This window comes from Scyliorhinus canicula, chromosome 4, assembly GCF_902713615.1.
Source record: "Scyliorhinus canicula chromosome 4, sScyCan1.1, whole genome shotgun sequence".
NCBI lineage: Eukaryota > Metazoa > Chordata > Chondrichthyes > Carcharhiniformes > Scyliorhinidae > Scyliorhinus > Scyliorhinus canicula.
The window spans coordinates 9,450,981-9,478,020 of record NC_052149.1 but is presented as its reverse complement, the minus strand read 5'-3'; positions in this window follow the sequence as shown (position 1 = coordinate 9,478,020).

The window sequence follows — 27,040 nt, the reverse complement described above, 5'->3', positions numbered from 1 at the left end:
TCATCAATTTAACCTGTTGGCTGCTAAAACCACCCAGGCCCTGTAGAACAGAACTCTTTTTAAACAGACACTTTCTCACCCTGAGGCGTTTAACCCTGAAATTGCCCATTACATTTATAATCCAATTTTCCAAACATCTTCCAATCGTCATAGGAGCCTGAGTAGTCATCCCACCCGGGTCGTTGCCTCATCCTGATGGATTTACACAATGGATACCCTGGGGTATCCAAGGCTTACATTAATACTGCACTGAAGTTACTGTGAAAATCTCCTGGTTGCCACACTCCGGCGCCTGTTCGGGTACACAGAGGGAGAATTCAGAATATCCAAGTTACGTGACAGCGTGTCTTTCGGGACTTGTGGGAGGAAACTGGAGCACCCGGAGGAAACCCACACAGACACGGTGGAGAAGGTGCAGACTCCGCACAGACAGTGACCCAAGTCGGGAATCGAACCTGGGACCCTGGCGCTGTGAAGCAACAGTGCCAACCACTATGCTACCGTGCCACCCCGCATACTGCTATAGAACTCCTACAGTGCAGAAGGAGGCCATTTGTCCCATCACGTCTGCACCGACCCTCTGGAAGAGCACCCTACCTAGGCTCACTCCCCCGCCCCATCCCCAAGCACAACAGCGCCTATACTTCCTCAGGAAACTAAGGAAATTCGGCATGTCCACATTAACCCTTACCAACTTTTACAGATGCACCATAGAAAGCATCTTATTGGGCTGCATCACAGCCTGGTATGGCAACTGCTCGGCCCAGGACCGCAAGGAACTTCAGAGAGTCATGAATACCGCCCAGTCCATCACACAAACCTGCCTCCCATCCATTGACTCCATCTACACCTCCCGCTGCCTGGGGAAAGCAGGCAGCATAATCAAGGATCCCTCCCACCTGGCTTACTCACTCTTCCAACTTCTTCCATCGGGCAGGAGATACAGAAGTCTGAGAACACGCACGAACAGACTCAAAAACAGCTTCTTCCCCACTGTCACCAGACTCCTAAATGATCCTCTCATTGACTGACCTCATTAACACTGCACCCTGTATGCTTCATCCAATGCCAATGCTTATGTAGTTACATTGTATATCTTGTGTTGCCCTATTATGCATTTTCTTGTATTTTGTTTAATTCCCTTTTCTTCCATGTACTGAATGATCTGTTGAGCTGCTTGTAGAAAAATACTTTTCACTGTATCTCGGTACACATGACAATAGACAATCCAATCCATAACCCCAGCTAACCTGCACATCCCTGGACACTAAAGGTAAATTTATCATGGCCAATCCACCTAATCTGCACACGTTTGGACAGTGGGAGGAAAGCGGAGTAACCGGAGGAATCCCACGCAGACACGGAGCAAAATGCAAACTCCACACAGACAGTCACCCGAGGCCGGAATTGAACTCATGTCCCTGGTGCTGTGAGGCAACAACGCTAACCACTGTGCCACCCTATCGCCCGGATGATGCTGTTTCAATTTCAGTTTAAATAAACCAGTTTGGCCTTGCACTCCGTGCCTCCTGGAATTATTGCAGCAGGAGTAATCATCGGAATTGTATTAAATTCATAAATTTCTCATGAATTTATTTTAACACCTAAATTTTTTATGCGACTGTTAAATGTATGCTTTGAATGTGTTTCATTGCAAGGAAAATATTTTTTGAGGTCATTAAAATTTGAATTCAATATTGTCGAGTATACACTTCAAACGCAACTGATTAGGATGAATTATGCGTGTTTCATGCTCCACAAATAAGCTTACTTTGAACATGTTGCATGAGCATTAAAGTTTTAGAATTGTACATTTGCCAACTCACCAGCACTTCAATCCATATTACATTTTTTGCACAGGAAGCAAAAAGCTTAGCATCTCTGCAAACAGTCAAATACTTAATCGTAAACGGAAAAATTCTTTTGATGGTAACTGACCTTTTCTTGAAGATGCCTTTTTTCTCCCCTTGCTGTATATTAATTATAAATTGGAAGTATAATGAGGACAAACACAATCTTTGCTCAGTCAGTGGTTTTCATGTTCAAATGAATGCATTTTGCTGTTAGCGAGTCCCATAATCGATCAGCTTCGAGTTCATCGTTAGTTAGTTGAGGGAGTTGCATTTTGCTTCAATACTCAATCCTGTGCTCGGTAGGGGGTAAACTAGTTCCCGTTTCTTCACCTGACCTGAATCTTCCTGGCAAGCCCATGGGTCACATTCTCATTTTGAGGGAGGGGCGCAGGAGCCTGGACTGCTCCTGGGTCCAGAACCTACCTGGGAACATGGCTGTGACCTGGGACTGTAATTAGGATGGCCTCTTAATTTGCTTGTCGACATGTTCCCTGGCCAACTAAAACAGGCGGGCTCTCAAAGCTGCAAGCGCGGTGGCACAGTGGTTAGCACTGTTGCCTCACCACGCCAGGGACCCTGGTTCAATTCCAGCCTCGGGTGATTGTCTGTGTGGAGTTTGCACGTTCTCCCCGTGGGTTTCTTCCGGGTACTCCGGTTTCCTTCCGCAGTCCGAAGATGTGCGGGTTAGATGCGGTTATGGGATTACAGGGATAGGGTGGGTGAGTAGGCTGAATGGCCTCCTTCTGCACTGCAGGAATACGATGATTCTATGATTGTATGGTGGGCCGAATAGAGACTTTGAAAGGAGCAGCAGGGGAGGCAGAGATAAGTAACTGAGAGGATGCTTCAACACGGAGGTACCCTCGTCACAGCATTTTAAAATCCGGAGTAAATAAATGCAACCAGGCCACCACTGATTGGTGAGGTGTGGAGAGAGAAAAATCTTTCCACAGGTGGGATTTGGCTCAACCCTCATCCAATCAAATAGGGAGACCCTCTAGTTCTGCTTGGAGTGCTGGATCCCTGCCAGTCACTGAGTGCCAACCTCCAGACAAACTGCCCTCTGTCATATCAGGAAACTAGAATCTGACTGGAAAATCCTAGTCAGCCCCTTCCATTGGTTTGAGCATGGTTGCTAAGGAGCATAATTGGCTCCTGCCTTATGGGAGCAGGTAGCCCTCTATATGGCTCTTAACCCTCCTTGGCAAAAATGGCTGACACCAGGAATGGCGATCAAGAAACCAGCATGGCAGCCAGTGCCCGTAGTATTGAGCTCTTTCCTGCTTTGTTCCTGGCCTTGGGGGAGTGGTGGGGTAGGGTGGATGGCATAGGGGTGTGGGGGACGCAGTGGGGGAAGGGTGTGGCCGGAAAACCCTGCCCCCCAGTTGTGAATGTGAAGTGTGTGATGACCAATACCCCCTCCTTCCCTACTCCCCACCACCACTAAAGAGGACACCAAGTGGCGTCAGCCTTGACTGCCTTTGTGGGTCATCATCCAGCCCTCAGAATCAGACGGGTGTGGGAAAGAACACCCTACCCAAGCCCACACCTCCACCCTATCGCCGTAACCCAGCAACCCCACCTAACCGTTTTAGAACACTAGGGGCAATGGCCAATCCACCTAACCTGCACATCTTTGGACTGTGGGAGGAAACCGGAGCACCAGGAGGAAACCCACACAGACATGGGGGAGAACGTGCAGACTCACCACAGACAAGGGAGAAGGTGCAGACAAAGCAGGAGACCCGAAAGAGGAACTACGACACCAGAAAGCCAGAACAGGAGATGTTGTCTATGTGTGGAACTTTGGAGAAGACACCCAATGGGTCCCAGGATTGTGCTGGAAAAGACTGGTCCGCTTTCTTACAAAGTCAAAGTCCAAGGGCGGGACATGAAAAAACACATGTGCCGACTGGACAGCAGGGCACCCACTGCAGGAGAGATGATTTCAGTAGAGACAATGTCCTTGACGCCCGTTGCGACTATCTTCAGCAAGAGTACTCAACCTCTGGGGAGATAGAGAGTCGTTCCCCCGACGATGAAGATTTGGAGTCAGAAATGGAGACTGAGGAGATTGACTCACCGCCGGAGGTCAGCACCAAATTGGAGTCCCACCTGTTGTTCGTTAGCACCCAACAAAGAAGAGACAATCCCCAGTCCTCTTCACGTGCCCCCCGTACCCAATACCGCTCTACCCGCCAACGGCTCGAGGCCTTGTGCCAAGCGACAAAAGAGGCCTCACTGTCGCGGGAGTGAAATGGATGATTTGAGCTTGAGGTGGGTTTCGTAGACTCCGGGTGTCATAATACACACATGGGTATATGATGGTGCACAGGCAGACATTGATTTACACACAGGATGACAAATTAACACACAGAACACAGCAGCCAATCACCAGACAGGACACGGCCACTATAAAGCCAGAGGGCAGTAGTTTTCCCGCTCTCTCGGGATCCAGCCTCTGAGACAGCCAGAGCCCATGTAGCAACAACTAGAACAAACACCATGTGGTAGTAAGATAGTCTGGTCAGGTTAGCCTCAGATCTCCAGTCAACTCAGCATAGTGTCAACCCACAGTTTAAGTATGTTTAACAGTTGGTAGTTCAATAAGATAGCATTGCATTTCTCCAAGTGCTGGAATCCTGTCTCTCTCACTGCTATGGTAAACGTAGTCCTCGCAGACCCAGCATACCCAACACATCACTGGGTTTCCTCGGTGAGCCGGCAGAGGCCCCTCGAGGTGGGGCTCGTTAGTGGCATCTTTACATGTAGCTCCCAGACCCGGACCGGCAGCTCCTGATAGTCCTGGGAAGTTTGTGTTGTGTGCCGTGGGAATGGCTTTATATTCTGTTTGAAAGTAAACCAGTGTGTACTTTCACTCTGTGCCTCCTGGAATTATTACACTCTCTTAAATACTTCAGCACGTGAACTCGGCTGAAATTTCACGCAGGGCTGAGACAGTGCTGCATCTGTGAGAGATGGCTTTTGTGTGAGTCATCTCTCCTCTCAGGCGGATATACAAGACCCTATGGTGCTTTTTGAAGAAGAATTCTCCCCGATATACTGGTCAACATTTACCCCTCAACTAGCCTCATTAAAACAGGTTATTTAGCATTGAACGGAAAACTGTGAGCCCTGAAAATATTAACTCTGCCGGACCTGATGAGTATTTCGAGCACTTTCTGCTTTTATTCCGGATTGCAGGAGGAAACGAGGATAGCAATTAAGAGTGGGCAGGAAGGCTAATTTTCATCAAGGACATTGAGGCCACGTACTGTAAACCTGTCGTAATTGAGAAGAGGGTTAATTTGGATATTAAGAGATTTTGACCGAGCAGAAATTGTCTTTGTACTCATTATAGGCCTAATTTATAATTTATGTAATGTACAATGACAAAAAAGGTCAGTTATCAGCAAGTCAGTCTTTATTTTCTGGGTAAGGAGACAAAGAACAATTAAAGTCCACGTTCGAAGCTTGAAAGATTTGTGCCGTCAATATAAATGAGAGTAAGGAAATGAGCTGATGAGAGAGAAAGCTACTTTGTGTTTTCACTTCCGATGACGAGAGAGAAATCCATATTTTAAGTGTACAATGAGTAAATTAGCAATAATAGTCCAGGGGCGGGATTCTCCGACCCCCCAGCCTGCGCCGTGGGGACACTCTTTTTCTTCCGCCTTCGCCATGGTCTTCGCCATGGCAGAGGCGGAAGAGACCCACTCCCCTACGCATGCGCCGGTATGACGTCAGCAGCCGCTGACGCTCCGGCGCATGCGCGGACGTACGCCGGCCGGCGAAGTCCTTTCGGCCCCGGCTGGCGTGGCGCTAAAGGCCGTTCACGCCAGCCGGCGGAGCGGAAACCACTCCGGCGCGGGCCTAGCCCCTCAATGTGAGGGCTTGGCCCCTAAAGGTGCGGAGAATTCCGCACCATTGGGGCGGCCCGACGCCGGAGTGGTTCACGCCACTCCAACACGCCGGGACCCCCCTCCCCGCCGGGTAGGGGAGAATCCCAGCCCAGATATTTATGGGGACTGGGGGTGGCGGAGGTGGGGTGGGGGGGGGGGGGGGGGGCGACGAGAGGTGTGGGCAGGGACTAGGGAGTTGGAGACACAGGATGGAGATCACAGGTCAGGGAGGGCATTGACCAGGCCAAACAGGGATGAGAGTAGGGACAAGAATGTTGAAAATCGAAGCATTGCCAAACAGGGAGCTATGTAGGTCAGCGCGAAAACGTTGATGGGTGAAGAGGACTTTGATGCGAGTTAAAATCAATTGAAGGTCAACGATACTGCAGCATATTATTTAATTTATCTTAGAGTGTTGACGAGGAAGATCATAGCCAAGGTGGCAGCGGTTCAGAGTACTCTTGTGTGGTTTTGCTATTTTGAAAAGAGACGGAATCAGAAGAGATTGTTTTCGGGAAAGAGTCACACGGATGATTCGAGGGATGAGGAACTTTAGTTCCAAAGATAGATTGGAGATGCTGGACCTGTTTCCTTTGGAGATTTGTTGGAGATATTCAAAATCATGAGGGGTCCAGGTTGAGTAGGCAGGAAGAAACTGTTGCCACTCATGAAAGGCTTGAGAATGAGAGGGCACAGACTTAAATTAATTAACAAAAGAAGGAAAAGCAATGTGGGAAAAACGCTTTCATGGAGCGAGTAGTTAATGCCTGGAAAGCACTGCCAGAGAGAGTAGTGGAGGGAAATTCAATCAAGACTTTCATAAGATTGTTTTGTTTTGTTTCATTTATTCATCGACGGGACATGGGTATCACTGGCTAGGCCAGCATTTATTGTCCATCCCTCATTGCCCTTGTTAAAGAGGCGGTGAGCTGCCTCCTTGAACCGCTGCAGCCCGTATGGTGTAGGTATACCCACAGTGCTGCTAGGGAGGGAGTTCCAGGATTTCGACCCAGCGACAGTGAAAGAACGGCGACTTATTTCCAAATCAGGATGGTGAGTGGCTTGGAGGGTGGTGGTGTTCACATGTGTCTGCTCCCCATGATGGTAGCAGTCGTGGGGTCATAGAATTTACAGTGCAGAAGGAGGCCATTCGGCCCATCGAGTCTGCACCGGCTCTTGGAAAGAGCAACCTACCCAAGGTCAACACCTCCCCCCTATCTCCATAACCCAGTAGCCCCACCCAACAGTAAGGGCAATTTTGGACACTAAGGGCAATTTATCATGGCCAATCCACCTAACCTGCACATCTTTGGACTGGGGGAGGAAACCGGAGCACCCGGAGTAAACCCACGCACACACAGGGAGGATGTGCAGACTCCGCACAGACAGTGACCCAAGCAGGAATCGAATCTGGGACCTTGGAGCAGTGAAGCAATTGTGCTATCCACAATGCTACCGTGGAAGGAGCTTTGGTGAGTTCCTGCAGTGCATCTTGTAGATTGTACACACGACTGCCACTGTGCATCGGTAGTGAAGGAAGTGAATGTTTGTGGATGGGGTGCTAATCAAGTGGACTGCTTTGTCCTGGATGGTGTTGAGCTTTTTTGAGTGTCATTGGAACTACACTGATCCAGAAAGTGGAGAGTGTTCCATCACCCTTCTGCTTTGTGCCTTGTAGATGGCGGATAGGCTTTGGGGAATTAGGAGGTGAATTACTTGCCACCATGCAACCAAGTGATTTATCTCCCTCCTGTAGTCTGATTCATTGCTTTTTTGAGATACGGCCCACCATAGAACATAGAACAGTACAGCACAGAACAGGCCCTTCGGCCCTCGATGTTGTGCCGAGCAATAATCACCCTACTCAAACCCACGTATCCACCCTATACCCGTAACCCAACAACCCCCCCCCTTAACCTTACTTTTTAGGACACTACGGGCAATTTAGCATGGCCAATCCACCTAACCCGCACATCTTTGGACTGTGGGAGGAAACCGGAGCACCCGGAGGAAACCCACACACACACGGGGAGGACGTGCAGACTCCGCACAGACAGTGACCCAGCTGGGAATCGAACCTGGGACCCTGGAGCTGTGAAGCATTTATGCTAACCACCGTGCTACCGTGCTGCCTCACATCCAGACACAGGAACAGCTTCTTCCGCACAGCTACAAGACTCTTCAACGACTCTCCCTTCAGACTGATCTGTTCCCTGTAAGAACACTATTCACAATGCCCGATGCTGCTCTTACTCATGTATTTGGTTTGTTTGCTTTGTTTGGCCCCTTGTTCCGCACTGTAACCAATCACTGTTTGGCGCTGTACCATTTGTCAATGTTCTCTGTTGATTATTCTTGTGTCCACTATGTACGTACTGTGTACGTTCCTCGGCCGCAGAAAAATACTTTTCACCGTACTTCGGTACATGTGACAAATCAAATCAAATCAAATCAAATATGGTATCATAGATCATAGAATTTACAGTGCACAAGGAGGCCATTTGGCCCAACGAGTCTGCACAGGCTCATGGAAGGATAACCCTATCTAAGCCCACACATCCACCGTAACCCCATCTAACCTTTTTTTGGACGCTAAGGGTAAATTAGCATGTCCAATCCACTTAACTTGCACATCTTTGGACTGTGGGAAGAAACCTACGCAGACACGGGGAGAACGTGCAGACTCTGCACAGACAGTGACCCAAGCCGGAAATCGAACCTGGGACCCTGCCGCTGTGAAGCAACCATGCCAACCACTGTGCTGCCGTGCTGCCCTTTCAATGCCAGTCTATAATTCCCAGGTTTTTCTTTCCAACCCTTCTTAATAAGGGCATAACATTTACTCCCCTCCAGTCTTCTGGTACCTCACCCGTGGCTAACAATTATGCAAATATCTCAGCCAGGACTCACCCAATTTCCTCTCTAGCCTCACACAATGGGCGGGATTCTCCGACCCCACGCAGGGTCGGAGAATTGGCGGGAAGCGGCGTGATTTCCGCTCCCGCAGGTCTCCTAATTCTCCCGCCGGTAAAAAACCGGCGTTGTGCAAATCCCGCCGGCAGCCTGTGAAAACAGCTGGCGCCGGCGGGATTTCATTTTTTTTAAACTCACCTTTAAATCTCCGGCCCGGATGGGCCGAAGTCCCGCCGCTGGGAGGCCTTCTCCCGCCGCCGAGGTGTACACCACCTCAGAAACGGCGGACTCAGCGGCGCGAGCGGGCCCCCGGGGTCCTGGGGGGGGGCGGGGGGCGATCGGACCCAGGGGGGTGCCCCCACGGAAGCCTGGCCCGCGATCAGGGCCCCCCGCTCACTCCGCGGGGCAGTGCCGTGGGGGCACTCTTTCTCCTTCCGCGCCGCCACGGCCTCCGCCATGGCGGACGCGGAGGAGAACCCCGCATCGCGCATGCGCCGGCAGTGAGGTCAGCGGCCAGCTGCCGCTGACGTCACTGCCGGCGCATGCGCCGACCGCCGAAAGCCTTTCGGCCAGCCCCGCTACCGACTGCGCCGGGTGTTTGCGCCAGTCTACCGGTGCAAACTGCTCCGGCGCGGGGCTGGCCCCCAAAGGTGGGGAGAATTCCCCACCTTTGGAGGAGGCGCGACCCCTGAGTGGTTGGCGCCACTCCCCTACGCCGGCACCCTCCGTCACGCCGGGTAGGGGAGAATCCCGCCCAATGTTCTTGGATATAACTGGTCAGGAGCAGAGATTTGTCCATCTTTATACATTTTAATATGTCCATCACCTCCTCTACTGTAATGTGAACTGTCGCCAATTTGTCCCACACACATTCCCAGGTTCCCAAGTCTTCTGTCTTTCTCCACCGGAAACATAGACGAGAAATATTCATCGTGAACCTCACCCATCTCCTGCGGTTCCACACATATGTGTCCACCTTGGTCCTTGAGGGGTCCCATTCTCTCAGTCATTCTTTTTCCTTTAATATGCTTCAAGAATCCCTTTGTTCACCTTAATCCTCATCAATCCTCATCGTGCCCCCTTTTTGCCCTCCTAATTTCCTTCTTGAGTATACTCTTGTATTTCCTGTACACCTCCAGGGAATCCCTTGATCCCAGCTGCTGGTACCCGAGTCATGCCTCCTTCTTTCTCCTGGCAAAAACCTTAATAGGTTTTGTCACTGTTCTCTACTCCTGCCAGCCTTGCCCTTCACCCAAACAGGAACATATAGACCCTGAACTCCAGCTAGTTCACTTTTAAAGGCCTCCCACTTGCCAGAGGTCCCTTTGCCCTCAAACAAGTGACTCCACTCAAGCTCTTGTCTAATTCCATCCACATTCGCCTTGCCCCAATATACAACATGCACCTGTGGACCAGTTTTGTCCCATTCCAAAATTATTGTAAAATTAACAGAACAATGGTCACTCCTGGTTTAAATTCACTTTCTCTCACACATCCCTCTCTCCAGGTTTAAATTCTCTCTCTCGCTCACATTCCCGCTCTCTCTCTCACACATTCCCTCTCTCCTGGTTTACATTCTCTCTCTCACATTCCCTCTCTCCTGGTTTACATTCTCTCTCTCTCTCTCTCTCTCACACACACATTCTCTCTCTCTCTCTCTCTCTCTCTCACACACATTCCCCCTCTCTCACACATTCCCTCTCTCCAGGTTTAAATTCCCGCTCTCATGGACCATCGACAAACAGTGATTGGTTACAGTGCGGAACAAGGGGTCAAACAAAGCAAATACATGAGCAAGAGCAGCATAGGGCATCGTGAATAGTGTTCTTACAGGGAACAGATCAGTCCGAAGGGGGAGTCGTTGAGTAGTCTTGTAGCTGTGGGGAAGAAGCTGTTCCTATGTCTGGATGTGCGAGTTTTCAGATTTCTGTACCTTCTGCCTGATGGAAGGGTCTTGAAGAAGGCACTGCCTGGGTGGGAGGGGTCTCTGATAATGCTGTCTGCCTTCCTGAGGTAGCGGAAGGTGTAGACAGAATCAATGGGAGGGTGGCAAGCTTGTGTGATACGTTGTGCTGAGTTCACCACATTCTGCAGTTTCTTTTGATCTTGGACCGAGCAGTTGCCATACCAGGCTGTGATGCAGCCGGATAGGATGCTCTCTATCACACATCTGTAGAAGTTTGTAGAGTCGATGCAGACATGCCAAATTTCTTTAGCTTCTGTCGGAAGTAGAGACGTTGTTGGGCTTTCTTGACCGATGGAAGGATGAGGGTTTTTGCGAGAGTGCAGAGGAGATTTACCAGACTGTTTCCATGAATTAACGAAATGAGCCATTCGGCTAATTTAAATATGCAGTTGCGTGATTCACCCAGCCCCCGGGACCTGGGTAACCTCGCCAAGGTGCATTTAGTACTGGTCCACACAAACATGGACCAGTCGTAATGACACCTGGGGGTCACCCAGTCTATTAGAGACCCTGGCATGGTCAGGGACAGGGCAGGGTAGCACCCTAGCACTCCCTCTGGCACACAAGCACCTTGGCACTGCTAGCCTCGCACAGTGCCTCACGGGCGGGTGAGGGGTTGTGGCGGTGGGGAGATCGGGGCAGCCGTCCAAAATAGTGCCCCGCTTTGCGTGGAGCCAGCAGGAAATGACTCAAGTGCACCCTCAGCAAAGAGAAACTCCCCAGGCCAAAATAAAATGGCAAAGTACCGTTGAATAGTGGGGCATTTCTCAGCGCTGCAGCCACTGAGAAACACCCAGCTAAACATCCCCAAAACCAAACAGAGAATTTAATCATTCCCTGTATTTTCTCTTTGGAGCAAAGGAGACTGAGGGGAGATTTGATAGAGTTGGACAAAACTATGGCAGGTTTAGGTAACACAGACGCAAATAAGTCTCCGTTAACTGTTGGTAAAAGACCAGAAGACACAAATTGAGAATAGCTTCACTACAGATGAAGGCCATTCAGTCTGGCATGCTGATATAGATTCTGACCAGGAGTAACAGAGGTAATGTGAGGAAGAACATTTTTACACAGTGCATGATAATGGCCTGGTACTGCTGCTGACCATAGTCATGGACAAGATGGACAATCAATGATTTCAACAGGAGATTGATGTCCACGTGAGCAAAATAAGCTCACAGAGCTATGGGAATAGATCAGGGAAATGGGACTAACTAGGCTACTCTACAAAGGGCCACATGGACACGATGGGTTGAAGGCCTCCTGCTAAATGACTTTGCAACTATCTGAATTTGTGCTGAGACGCTCGCTAGCTGGGAGCACATATTGGAACTCCAAGTGTTTGCCGTACCATCCGTGCAATCAAATAAATTAATGGTTGGAAAATTGTGTGCATAACACGTCCAAATTTCTAATGCGGATGTGTTCTTCATCAGGAATACCAAGTGAGAAAGCGTCCCCTTTAGAAAGATTACTGAGATCATTTGAGGGATGAGGCATATTACTTCTTTCAAATTCCAGAAAGATTTTAATACAATCGGCTGCTGCTGGCAGAAGATGCAAAAGTGACTCAAGGAAACATTATTTTACACAGCAAATCGCTGAGATCTGGAACGCACTGCTTGTAAGGGTGGTGGAAGCAGATTTCATAATTATTTGCAAAAGAGAATTGGATGAATAATTGATGAGGAAACATTTACAAGGCTGTGGGGAATGAGCAAGCCACTGGCATTAATTAAATAGCTCGACAATATACTAAATGGACTCCTTTTGTGCTGTAGCATGCAGTGATTGCATGATTCTATGAATGTCTACATCAATAGTTATTTTAAAAAGTCCTGGTATTATTGGGGAAAGAGGTAACTTTAGAATTGTGGTTTCCAAGTATCTCTTCTAATGGTGTTTCCTTACCTTGTGTCTGGGTTTGTTGTGGGCTAATCAATTGCAATGATCAGACAACATCTCGATTATAAATGCCACATGCAACAACCAGATGAGTTAGATGATCTTTGGTTTTCTTCATCTTACAATTCTCATGTTCCTATCAAATTGTACAATGAGATGGTTAGAATGACACAATCAGTGAGTGACCATTATCTGCAAGGCTTCAAATAGGTACAAGAGGAGCGGACTTGGCTCCTTTATTTGCTATTAGTTGAGATCCTGGCTGATTTGCAACCGAACTTCATATTTCTCTGTGTCCCTCAATAGCTTTGCTTAGCAAACATCTATCGGTCTTCTAAAATTTACAACTGACTGAGTATCAATTTGTGGGAGAAGGTTCCAAATGTTAACTGTCTTTTGAAGGAGTGTTTCTTAATTTCACTTTTGAAAGGTCTGGCTCTGATCATAGATATCATAGAATTTACAGTGCAGAAGGAGGCCATTCGGCCCATCGAGTCTGCACTGACTCTTGGAAAGAGCACCCTACCCAAGGTCAACACCTCCACCTTATCCCCATAACCCAGTAACCCCACTCAACATTAAGGGCAATTTTGGACACTAAGGGCAATTTATCATGGCCAATCCACCTAACCTGCATATCTTTGGACTGTGGGAGGAAACTGGAGCACCCGGAGGAAACCCACGCACACATGGGGAGAACGTGCAGACTCCACACAGACAGTGACTCAAGCCAGAATCGAACCTGGGACCCTGGAGCTGTGAAGCGATTGTGCTATCCAAAGGCTACCATGCTGCCCTAGGTGATGTTCGGACAATCGTCCCAGACTCCCCAACCAGCAGCAACATTTTTTACCTTATCTGTTCCCCTTAATATCTTGAAAATGTTGATCAGGCCGCGTCATATCCTTCTAAATACCAAGGAAAATAACCCTAGTTTGCGTAAATGCCACGCTGTAACTTAACCCATGGAGTCCAGGCATCATTCTGCTAAGACCATACTGTACTCCTTCCAAGACCAATATATATATATATATATATATATATATGTTTAAGCTCTGGTGTCCAGAACTGCTCACAATGCCCCTGGTGCAGTCTAACCTGGGATTTATATAGCTACTTCTAGCCCTTCCTTTCCATTCCTCTGGAAATGAAATCCATCATTCCCTTAACCTTTTAAATTATTTTCTGTAAATATTCATGACATTTTAATGATCAACGTGCCAGGACCCCAGTCTTGTTTGACCTTCATTGTTTCCCTCTTTTTAGGAGCCTGATATCAAGTGGAGTTCCCCAGAGTTCTGTACATGATCCTTTAATGGACATTATTTTTAATCAATAGGCTGAGGAGGACATCAATGTTAGTATTAAACTTTCAAATGAAGTGAAGATGTCTGTGTGAGTTGACATTAAGATGAAGAGTAGATTTCAAAAATAAATATATAAATGGGCAGATCTAATTTAATACAATACAGTCCTAACTTTGAACATGGGGCCAGGTTACTCCAGACCTCACTATTACTTGCATGAATGCTCATTCAAAGTAACAGTTGAGGAAAGGCCAAAAGTAAGTGAGGTGGCTGTCGGAGAGGCAAATAAGGTCGTAGGAAGCATTGCTCGGTGTTACAACACCATAATCTCAGCCAAGCTCATATAAAAGCTCCAAAACCTAGGACTTGGCTCCTCCCTCGGCAACTGGATCCTAGACTTCTTGACCCATAGACCACAAACAGTAGGGATAAACAACAACACCTCCTCCTCAATACTGGGGCCCCGCAATGCCGCATACTTACCCCTCTAATATACTCCCTAAACACACAAGTCTGCATGGCAAAATGTGGCCCCAGCTCTATCTACGTTTATTATGATACGTCTGTAGTGAGTCTGATCTCGAACAACGATGAGTCAGAGTACAGGAGGGAGATACAGAACCGAGTGGAGTGGTGAAATGACAACAATCTCTCCCTCAATGTCAGCAAAACTAAAGAGCTGGTTATTGACTTCAGCAAAATATCGTACACACCCCTGTCTGCATCGACGGGGCCGAGATGCAGATGGTTGACAGCTTCAAATTCCTCAGTGTGCACCAACAATCTGTCCTGGGCCACCCAAATTGATGCTACGACAAAGAAAGGTTCCTCAGGAAACTAAGCATATTTGGCATGTCAACATTGACTCTCACCAACTTTTACAGATGCATCATAGAAAGCATCCCAGGCGGGATTCTCCCAACGGGAGTCTAAGTGCCGACGCCGGAATAAAAACCGGAATGTTTTACTCCGGCGTCAGCGCCCGTTCCCAGACACCTATTCTCCCCCCTCCGTGGGGCTAGCAGGGGCATTGCGTGAACCATGGGGGCAGGGCCTCGGCATGGCATCAGAGACCCGGTGCCGTGTAAAAGACGCGGCGCCTTGGATCCCGCGCACGCCAACTAGCGCATGCGCGATAACCTCGCGGAGCGCTCCGGCCCCTCACCAACATGACGCTGGGGTTCTGGGGTCGGCCGCGCAAGGAAGTAGGCCCGGTGGGGGGAGAGGCCGGCCCACTGATAAGTGAGCCCCGATCATGGGCCAGAGCCCATCGGAGCCCCCCCCAGGAACGGAGACCCCCCTACACCCCCCCCCCCCCCCCCCCAGGCCGCCCCCCCAAGCCTTCGCGACAAGTACCCGCCGGCAGCGACCAGGACGCCGCCGGAGGGACTAGACCATTTACGTGCGGCCGTTCGGCCCATCCGGGCCGGAGAATTGCCGCTCGCCATTTGCTGGGGTGAGGGAGAATTGCTTACGGGGGTCGGGGCATGGCGCGGCGCCGCGGTGGTTCCCCCACCCGGCGGGGGAGGGGGGAACACCGCCTCCTATCTGGCTACATCACAGCCTGGTATGGCAACTGCTCGGCCCAAGACCGTAAGAAACTACAGAGCGGTTTGAACACCGCCCAGTCCATCACATGAACCCGCCTCCCATCCATTGACTCTGTCTTCACCTCCCGCTACCTTGGGAATAATCAAAGACCCCGCTTATTAACTCTTGCAACTTCTTCCATCGGGCAGGAGATACAGAAATCTGAGAACATGCACGAATAGATTCAAAAACAGCTTCTTCCCCACTGTTACCAGACTCCTGAATGACCCTCTTGTGGACTGAACTGATCTCTTCACACACCTTCTCTACTGAGTAGTACTACACTCTGTATGCTTCATCCGATGCCTGTGTGTATGGATTTACATTGTGTATTCAGTATGTCCTATGTTTGTGATCTGTCTGGACTGTACGTAGAACAATACTTTTCACTGTACCTTGGTACATGTGACAATAAAACAAATCTAAATCTAAATTCAATCCCAGTTGTTGTTACCACTGGATGGGAAGATCCCAGAATGGAACCCTAGCTCAAAGACTGTAGGTTTTATTTTCTTTAGAAAATGTAGAGGAATAGAGTCAGAGGACTGCCTTTTGACAACAAGAACAAAAAATCATTTATTAAATGTGAAACCTCCGACTATAATAGAATGCTCCTTCATTCCCATTTATCCTCACAAATGTACAAAGATTTCAAAGATAACATCCCACTCTGAAATGGAGCTGCAGATGCCACTCAATCGATCTTCTGTGGATTTCTCCTCAAATTCCTCCCAAAAGATTGTCACAAGAGTGTTTCCAACCAGCACTCTTAAAAAGTCATGCTTCAAAATCTTCCTTCAGCCAATGCTATCCCTCAACTGTTTTTGTTGAGCATCCGCTTCCATGTTTTCCAACTCTCTTTTCAGTATTCCTCTGTTTTGAATGCCTTTACACAAACACTGAGTACCAACTAACTTTTTCTGCACAGTTATTTCACCTAACACTTCACAGTTTGTGATAAGGGCTGGGATTCTCCCCTACCCGGCGGGGCAGGGGGGGGCACGGCGTGTTGGAGTGGCGTGAACCACTCCGGCGTCGGGCCGCCCTAAAGGTGCGGACGTCTCCGCACCTTTAGGGGCCAAGCCCTAACATTGAGGGGCTAGGCCCGCACCAGAGTGGTTTACGCTCCGCCGGCTGGCATGAACGGCCTTTGGTGCCACACCAGCAGGGGCTGAAAGGACTTTTCCGGCCGGCGTAAGTCTGCGCATGCGCCGGAGAGTCAGCGGATGCTGATGTCATATCGCCGCATGCGCAGGGGAGGGGGTCTCTTCCGCCTCCACCATGGTGAAGACCACGGCGAAGGCGGAAGAGAAATAGTGCCTCCGCGGCACAGGCCCACCCGCCGATCGGTGGGCCCCGATCACGGGCCGGGCCACTGTGGGGGCACCCCCCGTGGTCAGATCGCCCCTTCGCCACCCCCCCCCCCCCCCAGGACCCCGGCGCCCACCCGCGCCGGCAATCCCACCAGTCAGGTAGGTGGTTTGATCCACGCCGGCGGGAGAGGCTTGTCAGCGGCGGGACTTCGGCCCATCGCGGGCCGGAGAATCGCCGCGGGGGGCCCGCCGACAGACGCGGCATGATTCCCGCCCCGGCCGAATCTCGGGTGGCAGAGAATTCGGGACACGGCGGGGGCGGGATTGACGCCGGCCCCGGGCGATACTCCGACCCGGCGGGGGTTCGGAGAATCCCGCCCATGGTATCTCAAACCATAGAACCATTTCTGCTGGCCAACTCCTCCTCAGCTCTGTCTGGGGCATCCATGAACAGGACCCTGTTCTAGTTCCAGTTTCCTCTGTTCTATTAGCTTCAGTCTTCCTGGAAATGTCTCCTTATTTCTCTGGTTCCTTAACTAGATGTTCTTTAGATTTATGACACTTCATTCCATCCTTCTTACTCCGTTGTATGAAGTTTCATCAAACAAAGCTGCAAAAGGTGTTCACTCTCTGCCTGCGATGCTCCTTCTACCCTGGTGTCCAGTTAAAACTACGATCAAAGAGGTATTATCTCTGAAGTGGCCCCCGGTTGCTAAGCAACATCTCATTCTTTCCACAATCTGTTATTTACTTTACTCATCATAAACCCTCTCTCAGCACAGTAGGAACACAGTTTGAACTGAAACAAAAGCCCCCCCATACACGCAAACACCTTAGTTTAGAATCATAGAATTTACTGTGCAGAAGGAGGCCATTTGGCCCATCGAGTCTGCACCAGCTAAACATGGTTTAACATGAATCTAACCAGAGTCGTACCCTTCCCTGCACACTAAATTAAGTGCACTTAAATCTATACCTTATTTCTGATATTTACAATACAGTGTGGATCACTTAAAATTACTTCTGTTTTCCTGGCGCAGGTAAATGAAATATAAAATTATGAGCACTGCACTTAAGGAATTTGGACATTTGCTATATTTACATTTGGGGAATTTCCTTTCGTCCACTTCTATCTCTGTTAACTGGTGATAGATATTGATTCTCTGAAGAAGATTCAGAGGGCAATAGCAATGATTCTGCCTAAACCTGGACCTGCATATTACCAGGATGGGTTTAGAAGTTTCCATGTGGATTTTCCAATGGCTTCAATGTTGGTGGCAGTCCTTGTGATAAAATGACAGCAAACAGGAATGCTAATCATAAAAGTATTGAGTATGGTATGCTTGAATATGACACTCCGAATAGATGGTGATAAGGCTAGTCAGAGTCTTTGAAACAGCCAGATTAGCTGTCAAGACGGTCTGCCTTCCTCTCAATTATGATAAATGTGGGAAATATGGGTGTATTGTCAGTTGAAGAAGGGATTTTACAAGATCTTGAGGAATGAAGACATTGAAGCACATCATAAAATGGGTGTTCTTTGTTCAATTTTTCTATTGAGCTTTGGTGGGTAACAGTGTGGCTCGATTCTCACCTCGGGTGGTGCTGGGAAGTTCTATGTAGTGGGTCAGCTGCCCTTGACACTTCCTGCCCAATATTCAATTAACTTCAATAGAAAATTAAATTGAGTGGGATGTGCAAGGGGCTGAGCCAACAATAGCACCAACCTGGATAGTTAAAATTTACAACACAGTTTTCAATGGCCTCATTGTCCTTTGGAGTTGGGGAACTTTTTCTAAAACTAGACAGTTTCCTTGCCACCCTGGCAGCATGGTGGCGCAGTGGGTTAGCCCTGCAGCCTCACGGCGCCGAGGTCCCAGGTTCGATCCCGGCTCTGGGTCACTGTCCGTGCGGAGTTTGCACATTCTCCCCGTGTTTGCGTGGGTTTCGCCCCCACAACCCAAAGATGTGCAGGATAGGTGGATTGGCCACACTGAATTAACCCTTAATTGGAAAAAATTAATTGGGTACACTAAATTAGATTAGGCATCAAACCAAGACTTGGTACGGTTCAGATAACATAACCTCTCCTAACCAAACCACTGTTCATTGTGTATTAAAATAAATATGTGTTTGTCTGGCACACAACAGTCACACTCTACCTACATCTTCCCCCAAAAGGTCTTTGTAGACTTATCTGTTCTTTGGTATAAAATCCTGTAAGCACCAATATATAATTCAGTGTCCGAATTTACAATATTGACATAATAAATGCCTTCTCTGGCTGTGAAAGTATTTAATTTCATTATAAATCATTAAGTAGCAAAATACATATTACATAAGCAATCTTTCTCTTCTTTAAAATCCCAGTCAAAGCAAACATTGGTGAAATGCAACAAATATAAACACTGAGATCTCAAAATATTGCTGTGACTGATGCCAACAACATAAAACTAAATGAGCAGAGAGCGTGTGACTAGTTGTTCATTTATTCAGCTGCTAATATCATGGAAAGATCTGTGCAAGGGGGAGCCCAGGATAGAATGGGGGAATTAAATTCCACCATTCAGGCTGAAGGAGAAGGTGTGAGTTAGTGGGTGTCAAATGTCACTTTCTTTGCTGACCTTCAGATAGAGGGATTGGCGATGTGTCTTCTTGTTTTCTGCTCCAACCTGTGCTTGGCATTTTGTTTCTTCCCAGCGTGCAGTTTTTAAATTAGACTCGGTCCTAAACTGATCAGAACTGGGTCCAACGCTGAAACCTTGATTCATTATAAATTGGACAAACCCATGTGTGATTCGTTTTTCTTCTGCTGGATGCAGCTCAACACAAGGTTAATAGAGTTTCAGCTCCTGCTACTTGCTTTGATCTTCCACTGCAGGTCAATTTTGATAGCAACTTGATGACTCGGCTAGAAAGAGGACATCCACAGAAAGCTGTTCTCTGAGTAGACATGTGTCACCTATGGAATATCAGCAAGTCACCTCTACTCTCAGTGAAAATGGCTATTCCAGGACTATTCCAGTTCACAGTTACATTAGAGACATTCTCATCACTGGTGCGCTCCACCCAGTGCCTTTGATGTACCTGGTGCCGCAGCTGCCTGGGGAGATGGTGACTGGCGGTCATTCTGATTCAGTAACCTGTTCATGGACTGGAGTTTTCTGGCTCTTTGGGGCGTGCTGGGAAGGCAATGGTTGGCATCCGCTTTAACTTCTCAACACTATTACATCTTGTCAGCAGTGGGAAAGGGCTCCCCCTTAGAGCTTAATTAAGCCAATTATATGGTCAATTAAGGGCCTCTTTCTGCCTCTGCTGGAAGTTAACCAGTGGCGGGGGTGGGGGGAATCCCTCAGCCACATTATTATGTCTACCACCTAGCTGCTAACTCAGAAGTGTCTCACCAGTCCCTCTTTATTAGTTCTCCAAGTATTAAACAATGCCATCAACCTATATGTTACAATAATATAATAAACATACCATTAAGACAGACTAACCATGATTGTCGGATTGGGCGGCACGTTAGCACACTGGTTAGCACAGTTGCTTCACAGCTCCAGGGTCCCAGGTTCGATTCCCGGCTTGGGTCACTGACTGTGCGGAGTCTGCATATTCTCCCCGTGTGTGCATGGGTTTCCTCCGGGTGCTCAGGTTTCCTCCCACAGACCAAAGATGTGCAGGTTAGGTAGATTGGCCATGCTAAATTGCGTTTAGTTTAGGTGGGGTTACTGGGTTACGGGGATGGGGTAGAGGTGTGGATTTAAGTGGGTGCTCTTTTCGAGAGCCGGTGCAGACTCAATGGGCCGAATGGCCTCCTTCTGCACTGTAAATTCTATGATTGGCTGAACTTGCAATGAACAAATCTGACATACATGAGGTTGCATGTTTTTAGCTGAGGCAATTTTGTTGAATTTACTGTTCCATGGGCAGACAAACGAGCCTGGGTTCTGGACAGGAGAAAAACTCCTTCAGGTCATGGTCACCTTCTGACATTTTGTCCACGTACAACAAGGCCCGAGCACCGAATGCATCCTCCCCTCTCTGCTTTGTGAAGACACTAGCTGTATAATGCTACAAGAGCAGGTGGGAAGCTAGGAAACCCGCGCCGAGTATCTCACCTCCTGACTCATCGAAGCCTGTCCACTGACCGCACTGTATAAGGTACAAGGCACAAGTCAGGAGTGTTTTGGAAGACGCTCCATTTTCCTGACTTTGAACACCTCCATCAAATCTCCTCTTCGCCTCCTTGCAATGGAGAACAGTTCCGGCTTCTCCAATCTCTCCACAGTTCATTCACTGAATTGACTATGTTGTTGTAACTTTCGTTGACTTTGTTTGCCGCTTGTAATTAGCTGGGGATGTTGACCATTGGATCAGCTGAAACCTCTGAGGCATCCCTGGGTCTGGCCTACATGTGACTCCAGATCTACAGAAACGTGGTTGACTCTTAAATGTCCTCTGAAATGGCCTAGCAAGCCACCCAGTTGCATACAACCACTATGAAAACACAAAAAAGGATTAAAACCAGACGGACTACCCAGGATTGGACCAGGCACCGGAAATGCAAATGGCACACCCAGACTTGCCAACTCTGTAAAGTCCTCCTTACTAACATCCAGGGACTTGTGCCAAATTTGGGAGAGCCGTCTCACAGACTGGTTAAGCAACAGCCTGACATAGTCATACTCACAGAACCATACTTTACAATGTCCCAGGTACCACCATCACCATTTCTGGGTATGTCCTGTCTCACCAGCAGGACAAACCCAGCAGAGGTGGCGGCACAGTGGTATACAGTCAGGAGCGAGTCCTAGGAGTTCTCAACATCAACTCTGGACCCCATGACATCTCAAGGCTTCAGGGTAAACATGGGCAAGTAAACTTCCTGCTGATTACCACGTACTGGCCTCCGTCAGCTGATGAATCAGTACTCCTTCATGTTGAATACCACTTGGAGGAAGCACTGAGGGTGGCACCGGTACAGAATATGCTCTGGGCGGGGGACTTCAATGTCCATTAACAAGAGTGGCTCGGTAGTGCCACCACAGACCAAGCTGGCCGGGTCCTAAAGGACATCGCTGCTAGACTGGGACTGCAGTAGGTGGTGAGGGAACCAACAAAAGGGAAAACTTACTCAACCTCATCCTCACCAACCTGCCTGCTGCGGATGCATCTGTCTATGACAGTATCAGTAGAACTGACCACAACACAGTCCTTGTGGAGACAAAGTCCCACCTTCACATTGAGGATACCCTCCATCGTGTTGTGTGGCACTACCACCGTGCTAAATGGGATAGACTTCAAACAGATCTAGTAACTCTAGACTGGGCATCCATGAGGTGCTGTGGGCCATCAGCAGCAGCAGAATGGCATTCAACCTCATGGCCCGGCATATCCCCCACTCTACCATTACCACCAAGCCAGGGGATCAACCCTTCTCAAATGAAGAGTGCAGGAGAGATGCCAGGAGCAACATCAGGCATACCAAAAATGAGACGTCAACCTGGTGAAGCTACAACACAGGACTACCTGTGAGCCAAACAGCATTAGCAGCAAGTAACAGACAGAACTAAGCAATTCCACAATGAAATCATCAGATCTAAGTTCTGCAGTCCTGCCACATCCAGCTGTGAATGGTGGTGGACAATTAAACAACTCACTGGAGGAGGAGGCTCCACAAATATCCCCATCCTTAATGATGGAGGAGCCCAGCACAAAGGACAAGGCTGAGGCATTCGCAACAATCTTCAGCCAGAAGAACCGAGTGGATGATCCACCTCGGTCTCCTCCAGGGATTCCCAGCATCACAGATGCAAGTCTTCAGCCAATACGACTCACTCCATAAGATATCAAGAAATGGCTGAAGGCACTGGATACTGCAAATGCTATGGGTCCTGACAATATCCCAACAAGAGTACTGAAGACTTCTGCTCCAGAACTTGCCTCACCCCTAGCCAAGCTGTTCCAGTACAGCTACAACACTGTGGAACATCTACCCAGCAATGTGGAAAATTGCCCAGGTGTGACCTGTACACAAAAAACAGGACAAATTCAACCCAGCCAATTACTGCCCTATCAATCTACTCTCCATCATCAGCAAGGAGATAGGAGTCATCAGCAGTGCTATCAAGCAGCGCTTACTCAGCAATAACCTGCTCACGGATGCTCAGGGTTCCACCATGGTCATTCAGCTCCTGACCTCGTTACAGCATTGGTTCAAACATGGACCAAAGAGATGAATGCCAGAGGTGAGGTGAGAGTGACTGCCCTTGACATCAAGGCAGCATTTGACTGAGTATGGCATCAAGGAGCCCTAGCTAAACTCAAGTCAATGGGAATCAGGGGGAAAACTCTCCGCTGTTTGGGGTCATACCTGGCACAAAGGAAGATGGTCATGGTGGTTGGGGGTCAATCATCCCAACTCCAGGGCATCCCTGCAGGAGTTCTTCAGGGTAGTTCTTCAGGGTAGTGTCCTAGGCCCAACCATCGTCAGCTGCTTCATCAATGACCTCCCTTCCTTCATAAGGTCAGCAATGGGGATGTTTGCAGGTGACTGCACAATGTTCAGCACTATTCATGACTCCTCAGATAATGAAATAGTCCATGTCAAAATGCAGCAAGACCTTGACAATATCCAGGCTTGGGCTGGCAAGCGGCAAGTTACATTCACGCCACACAAGTGCCAGGCAATGACCATCTCCTACAAGACATGATCTAACCACCACCTCTTGACAGTCAATGACATTACCATCGCTGAATCCCCCACAATCAACATCCTGGGGGTTACCATTGATCAGAAACTGAACTGGACGAGCCACATTAATACTGTGGCTACCAGGGCAGGTTAAAGACTAGGAATCCTACGGCGTGTAACACCCCTCCTGATCCCCCAAAGCCTGTCCACCATCTTCAAGGCACAAGTCATGAGTGTGATGGAATACTCTCCACTTGCCTGGATGAGTGCAGCCCCAATAACACTCAAGAAGCTCAACACCATCCAGGACAAAGCAGTCTCCTTGATTATGCCTCCTCCATAAACATTCAAACCCTCCACCACCGACGAACAGTGGCAGCTATCTATACCATCTACAAAATGTACTGCAGTAACTCTCCAAGGTGCCTTCGACAATACTTTCCAAACCCACGACCGCTGCCAGCTAGAAAGAAAGAGCAGCAGATAGCTGGGAAACCCCAACTGCTGGAGGTTCCCCTCAAAGTCACTCACCCCCCTGACTTGGAAATATATCGCCATTCGTTCACTGTCGCTGGGGCAACATCCTAGAACCTCCGCCCTAACAATACAATGGATGTACCTACCCCCCAAGGACTGCTGCGGTTAAACTCTCCACCACCTTCGAAAGGGCAACTAGGGATGGGCAATAAATGTTGGCCTAACCAGCGATGCCCACATCCCGTAAATGAACTTAAAAAACATTGTTCTGTTTGAATGCAATTCACGAAGAATGCACAATGTTTATTGCTGTCTTCCTACGTGAGAAACCTGTCACCTGTCTTCCGCTGGCCCTTTGAGTTTGGAACCGTCTGCAAATTTAACTTATTTGCATTACGGTGAATTCAAAGTTGTCTAATTCAAAAGATAAAATAATTACTTTTCAACGCTGAATTCCCAATTTGCTGTGATATTTACATCGCAGAATTCAAACAGGAGAACTCATTTTAATAAACATTTCAGAGAGATTGAATTTCACTCATCTTATCAAAGACATTCTGCCAGCATTATTGTGTGAAACTCGGCAGAGAGGCAGAATCAAAGTGCCTCAGAAGACTGTCACAAGTAGAGACTTTAGGTACGGTAGCTGGAATAACAGATGATAAAAGGTTGGCTCTGGTCATGAACAAGTCAGTGCTCAGCATGAAGCTGTGGCTATTACCTGAAAAATTACTTACAAGGATGAGATTTGAGATGCAATAATGATTACATGGGGGCACTTCTGATTTAGTTGCTGGGATTGGCAGTCTTCAGGCTGTACTCTGCTATCGTTATTACACTACTGTTAAAAGTCTTAAACAGAAGCCAATGGTTGCAGTGAATCCAACCATTCTCTTCTGTATTTTCTATCCTTTCCATTTACTTAATTGGTTGTTCCTACCCATGCTAATAAATTAGATGACAAAGTCCTCCTGTTGATGGAATGATAAACCAGGGCTGCTCCCCCACCCACTAAAATCTTGCGATTTAGATGGTGAAGATCCCATGGCACTATTCAAAGATGATCAAATAGGGCAGCACGCTGGCACAGTGGTTGGCACTGCTGCCTCACAGCGCCAGTGACCCAGGTTCAATTCTGGCCTCGGGCGACTGTCTGTGTGGAGTCTGCAAGTTCTCCCCGTGTCTGCGTGGGTTTCCTCCGGGTGCTCCGGTTTCCTCCCACAGTCCAAAGGTAGAGTCATAGATGTTTACAGCATGGAAACAGGCCCTTTGGCCCACATTGTCCATGCTGCCCAGTTTCTATCACTAAGCTAGTCCCACCTGCCTGCATTTGGTCCATATCCCTTTATACCCACCCTGCCCATGTAACTGTCTAGCTTTTTAAAGGACAAAATTGTACCCGTCTCTACCAATGCCTCTGGCAGCCCGTTCCAGATGCTCACCACCCTCTGTGTGAAGGAGTTTCCCCTCTGGTCTCTTTTCCATCTCTCCCCTCTCACCTTTAACCTATGCCCTCTAGTTCTTGACTCCTCTCCCTTTGGGAAAAGATGTTGGCTATGATGTGCAGGTTCGGTGACTTGGCTGTGCTAAATTGCCCCTTAATGTCCAGGGATGTGCAGGTTAGGTTATGGGATTACGGGGATAGGTTGGGGTCGGCACTTGTTAATGGACAGAGTGCTCATTCAAAGGGTTAGTGCAGACTCGATTGGTCGAATGGCCTCCTTCTGCACTGTAGGGATTCCATGATTCTGTCATTCTAGGTACTTCATAGCATGTGCACCACAGAATGTGACCATTCGATCCAACATGCCTGTGCTGGTTTAGCGCGGAGCTGGTTTAGCACAGGGCTAATTCGCTGGCTTTGAAAGCAGACCAAGGCAGGCCAGTAGCACGGTTCAATTCCCGTACCAGCCTCCCCAAACAGGCGCCGGAATGTGGCGACTAGGGGCTTTTCACAGTGACTTCATTAGGGGCTGGTTTAGCTCACTCAGCTAAATTGCTGGCTTTTAAAGCAGACCAAGCAGGCCAGCAGCACGGTTTGGTTCCCGTACCAGCCTCCCTGGACAGGCGCCGGAATGTGGCGACTAGGGGCTTTTCACAGTAACTTCATTGAAGCCTACTCGTGACAATAAGCGATTTTCATTTTTTTTCAATGTATCTCTATTCAATTATTTCCCGCTCCTCGCCATTCTTTCCCTAAAGCCCTGAAGGTTTTTCAATTTCAAGAATACACCCAACTACCTTTTGAATCATTGGAATAGCTGCCGTCAATTTTAACAGGCAGTTCAACCTGGACCACAATAGTGATTTTCACCATGCCATGGACAATATATCTTCCTCTAACACTAACACCATCAAAAACCATCTATATATATATAGACAAAGTGGTCATTTGTCTCATTGCTGTTTGTGGGACATATCTGGTGCAGAATGATTATGTAACAACAGCCACTGCACTGTAAAAAGCAATTATTTCTGGCAAGCACTTTGAGACCTGTCAATGAGTATAAGAAAGTAATCTCTTTCATTTTCAATAAAGCTTTCAGAAAGGTATATAATTTGTAGATAAACAATTTTAAAAAGTTGTTCATACACAGCAGGCTCATTAGGATCCGTAGACCAGAGCTTGAACGAAGCATCAACACTTGAAATTGTGGCCACTCTTTTCTCTTTGTAGGAATCAGCCAGTCTCCTGTGTGTTTCCAGAGTTTCTTATTTTTAAGTGGTATGTAGAAACTGAGGGGTATAATTTTCCCTGGGAGCTCTCCCGATCTTGCGCCACAGGGTGAGCAGGACATGAGTGAAAACTCTGTAACTATCGCATAAACAGCTGTTTTCAGCAATAGTCTGGGCTTTCTGCATGTCATTACTGAAGTAGAACCAGAGCCTGATACAGCGGGAATGAAAGCGTTTAATAATAAAAATAATAATTATTGTTTATTGTCACAAGCAGGCTTCAATGAAGTTACTGTGAAAAGCCCCTAGTCGACACATTCCGCGCCTGCTCGGGGAGGCCGGTACTGGAATTGAACCCGCGCTGCTGCCTTGCTCTGCATTATAAGCCAGCTGTTTAGTCCACTATGCTAAACCAGCCCCAGTAAACCAGTTTACTCCATACTT